General features: G+C 37.3%; 1 long non-coding RNA gene across 1 annotated transcript; it reads right to left on the bottom strand.

The window, feature by feature from the left end:
• Positions 1-792: 792 nt before the first annotated feature.
• Positions 793-4,642, bottom strand: LOC121108228. Its single transcript, XR_005842576.1, has 3 exons — positions 4,084-4,642; positions 3,258-3,317; positions 793-2,116 (listed from the first exon to the last, which is right to left on the bottom strand). It is a non-coding gene; the product is annotated as an uncharacterized LOC121108228 (long non-coding RNA).
• Positions 4,643-4,852: the final 210 nt, after the last annotated feature.

The following is a 4,852-nucleotide window of genomic DNA, read 5'->3' as shown; positions in this document are numbered from 1 at the left end:
CACTCTAAAATGTCATCATGAGTTGTTATTTGGTACGGCATTTTAATCAACTTGTGGTGAAGAGGTAATGGCTGAAGCAATTTCATGTTGCAGTAAGAAACACTTTAAGATCTTTTATCTTTCATTAGAATCTAGTGTGTTATTTATTGGTGCAAATGCCATTGCAGAACGGGTTGGTACAGGAAATGAAGAAACTTCAGTGGAAGTAAATGTCGGATAAAAATCAACATTCAGTTTAGTTCATTCCCTTGAAAGGAAAATATCCACATCGGTTTTGGCTCCATGACATGCAAATTTATTTTCTGTTTCAGGGCTTGATTTAGCACCTAGCTAAAGTAGTTGCTAACATGCTTTAGTGATTCAGCATGTATCAAAACTAAATTTATCTTCTAATAAAATGAGGAAAAACAGTCAAAACAGCATTGTGTCTGTCTTAGTGAATTCCCACAGAAGGGTCAGAGTTTAATATTAGTCTTTTGACTTCCCTGGAGTAAGAATGCTAGAGGGAAGGAGTCTAACACTGATGAGTCTAAATATGTTTTTCTTAATTTGCTAATGCAATTGAAATTATTTGTTTCAAAGTCATTTTGAAACTGCTGGAAACAGGTTTTTAACCTGACCAATTGGATAACTTCAAAACATAAAGATATAAAATTAACCTCCCTCCTCAGAGAACAAGCAGTTATTAAAATTTGTTGGCTTAACTGTTTGGGAATTCATTTCTTATTGTAGCTTCAGTGGTGGTGAATCTTTCCAGCAAATTCAAGTAATTAAAAAGGGTATATTTTTGACATTAATTTTGCTTTGCCTACTTTTACTTTTCCTATTTTTAAAGAATTTTCCTCAATTTTACAAAAAGAGATCTCATTATTCTCTTATAAGCAAATGGGTTGTAATAATGTCTGTATGGATACATATGTATGTGTTTAGGACTAGTGTACTCCTTTTTTAAAATTAAATCAGTTTTCCTTCTTATTTTTGTCTATATAATAGGTATATGTTAGTGTCTTCTGCCTGTTCAGCTCTCAAAACTTCACAACAATTTGTCTAGAAAGTTAGCAAATCTGTGGGAATTTGCTCTGCATTTTGAATTTCTAACAAAAGGTCATGGTTTGGGAAGCCCATTTTGTCTTGCTATAATGAAAATATCTCCCTGCGCCATGGAAAAGAGTTGATCACCATACAAAGTAGCACAACACAGTCTGGAATCATGAAAACACATCTGCAGACACTGTGAGGTAAAAAGAATCCTTGGTCTTTAAATGCCCCAAATGGGCTCTGGCCCTGTTTCCACTGTCTTCTCAAAATAGCACATCCATTCACTCCACCTGCTTTCACCTCTATTTCAATTAACACGGACACTTATTGACCTGGAGGATATAATCTTGTTTTTTTTCACCTCTATAAGTTTTCTGCTCTCTCCACAAGTGTTATTAATGTTAGGAATCACTGATTTCATAGCAATAAGTGTAGCTTTTATCACATCAACATGTACAACATGAGGCCTATGTCTGTACTCATAAATTCGGAAGTCCTGAAACTTTTGGCCAGCTGGCATGGATTGGTCCTCTTTCGACTACTGAAGTCTCATAAACAAGATTGCCACATTAAGCTACTTATTGGGAAATAGTCATAGTTGTAGAATGTCTTGGATAGAAAGGGATCTTAAAGATCATCTTGTTCCAACCTCCCTGCCACAGGAAGGGTCTCTGGCCTTTCCCAGCTCTAAATATTTGCAGACTGTATATTTGGGAATGTGCATGCTGGTCAAGGCCAGAACCATAGCAGAACCTTTTTTTAGCAGTTTGTCAGCAGAGATAGCAAAATAGCAGTGTCAGGATCTGATTATCAGCTTGCCAGTATAGGCATAACCAGGTGGATTTGTTTTTAAGGATGTTACTGGATCTTCTTCTGGGTGTGGTAGGGGCACCTCCAATGGGTAATCTCTTCAAGCTGTTTGGGGCTGTAATGGTGAAGAGGGGAATCCATACAACACATTTCAGGAGTATCTATGGAAAATAAAATTCTCGGGGTGTTTTGTTTGTTTGTTTGTTTGTTTTTGCCATAGATGGACAGTGAGTCTTCCTTCTCACAGTCAGCTACATTATTGTTCACCCTGTTTAGGGACAAAAAAATAGCAGAAATTTTATGGAGGAGCAGCAGGAGAGTCTGAAAATTTTTATTCAGAAGGGAAAATTACATTTCAGACATGTTTCATCTAACACCTTTTATAGAACGTGGCAAAAGAGGTGTGATTTCTTTCATTTCAGGAACAACAGGTTAACAGCCCGATCTTTCCAGCAAAGAGGCCCTTAAGAGAGCTGAGGTAGCAGTGTCTCTCAACCCCGAGCAAAACTGACTCTCTTTTGTGATTTATTCCTGTAAACATACAGCCCCACACCCCAAATCATGAAGCTGAAGTGTAAAAATATCACTCTGGTGTATTAAGGAATAACTTGCATAATGCCAACCTCCTAAGATTTTATTTTCTAATTTTATCACGGCCTGCATTTTTAAGTTTTTGTCGCACAGTAAGGACAGAGTCACATTCTTGCATCTTGTGATTAGCTATATAAGTCATCTGAGTCCCAGTGTGAGAAAATAAATTATAGCATTTCTAGTTCACTCCGAATACTTCAACTGTAGTTCACTGAATTCATTATGTGCCTGTCAGATTTGAGGCAACAGAATAAACAGACTTTCAAAGATGCTGTTGGCTCTGAGTGTGGGTCTTTTTCATTGAAACAATTTTGTATTTTATTTGCTACAGACTATTTTCTCAGTGTTGTTTTTAGGCTGAATAGAGATTTGGTGATATTTTCTGTTGGAATGTAACGCTGTCATGTCAGGTCAAAAGGGAAAATGCCAGTCAGTGTTTCCCTGTGATTGCACACACGTAACACCATGTCCTTTCAATGAACTCTGCCATTATTCTGAGACAGAACTCTTATCATAGTTTGCATCACTGTGGATATTAACAATCACAAAAGTATGCAGCTTTTTATAAGCCTTACATTCAATAGTGAAATGCAAATACCTACTCACCTAGTAATTAAATACTATCAATTTTATCTTTCAAGAACCAATCTTCCTTTGTTTTTTTTTTCTTTTTTTTCCCCTTCATTTCCTTCCTCCTTCCCTTCTTTCCTATCTTGTGTTTGTCCATCTGCCCTCTCATATTCGATTTTTTGGGGTAATGAGCAGAGCGAGGTCTGTATTATAGCAAGACTTAGACCTTGGATCAGGTTTATACTTACCACTGGCAGCAATTTGCCTGTATCACTTGTTCAAGCAAAGCATCCTTCTGTCTTTTGTTTCTAAAACAGAGATTAAAAGTACTTTTCTTTTTTTCTGTAAACTCTTTAGAATCTCTTTCTAAAAATCTATTATTATCTCTGCTAGAATTCCTCTGAGTAGTATTTAGAGGCTTTTAGAGAATGAGAAGAGAGGATTAATTCATCATTTGATTTGCTTTGAATCTCAGCCTTTTGAATGATAGAAATGCAATGCCCGTTACCTTAGAGATGGACACATCTGCAAATCTGTTAGAGTTAAGTAACAGCACTGCTTGCACAAGCTGAAATTTAAAGGTCGAAAAAACTTGCATCATCCTTGAAATATAAAACGACAGATGCTCAGTTTTCCAAGGCTGCATTTTAAAAAGCTCTGGGCCTGCTTTTTAAGTGAGTTCTTACACAGTTTTGTTCAGTCCTTTTGATAGTAAAATATTCCCCTTTTTTCAATAAGAAATGTTTTGAATAAAGAGAAATTAAAACTAAGCAGGCGTGTTTCAGTAAGTAGTTCTGTGTATGTATTATCTCAGGTCCTAGAAGCAGTAGATCTGTATTAGGATGGCAATGGCCCACATAAACGATTCTTACCTCTGAGAAAGGCCCATCTGCCATAGGTTTAGTGTTGCATTAACAACGTTGCATAGCTTTTGGCCTAAATCAGGTGGAAATACCTTTACACAGTTGTGCATTTAGATATACACATACCCATATACACCCAGCCAGATAAAAACTAATTGTTCATCTCTAAAAGGGCATTTTCATCATGATATTGGTTATTCTCTGTGTTTACCTCAAATTCCAGCTCCCCACATTACAGACACTTTAGTTCAGTCTGATCTGGAGCAGAGTGAGAGGGGTGGTACAGCTGAGTAGTGGTTCGTGCTTGATTCCATGCTATATCAAATGGAACATTCTGTACCTCCTGCCACTAAAGCCAAGGACTTTCACTACTTGTTGAGGGGTGAGAAAAGCAGATAAACTATGTCCAGACAGTTGTATGAAAAAGCTGTTCTTGGTTTGGAAGGTTACTGGATCAGGAACAGCTTGTTTCTCCGTGACGTGGCCATTTTTGTTTTCTTTTCTCAATGTAACAGGCAATGTAGGAACCAAATCAAGGTGGATGGTTAGAAACACCTTGACTGCCAAGCAACTTGCAAATGAAATGCAAATAACTTTCATTTGGATGGCAAAGGCTAGTTATCTGCCTTCTGAATTTTAGTTTACAACTGGAAATAAATGTTTAGATGTGGTATTACGGGACATGGTTTAGTGGGGAAGTACTGATGGTAGGCAGATGGTTGGACTATGTGGTCTTGGGGGTCTTTTCCAACGCTGGTGATTCTATGACTCTCTTTTGCTACATTTTGCAGTGAAGTCATAATAATCTGTTTGGAATTAGTCTGTTGCCATGGACTGCAGGAATCAGAGAAGGACACAGTGACACTGAAAGGTCACTTTGATCTCTAATGGTTATGACTGTGGGAATGACTAATAGCATTATTCTGCTACAAATGTAGTGCAGGAACAACATGATGAACTGTAACTGACTTGCTTTTAAG

This window comes from Gallus gallus, chromosome 1, assembly GCF_016699485.2.
Source record: "Gallus gallus isolate bGalGal1 chromosome 1, bGalGal1.mat.broiler.GRCg7b, whole genome shotgun sequence".
Lineage (NCBI taxonomy): Eukaryota > Metazoa > Chordata > Aves > Galliformes > Phasianidae > Gallus > Gallus gallus.
This window is presented reverse-complemented; position numbering and strand designations above follow the sequence as displayed.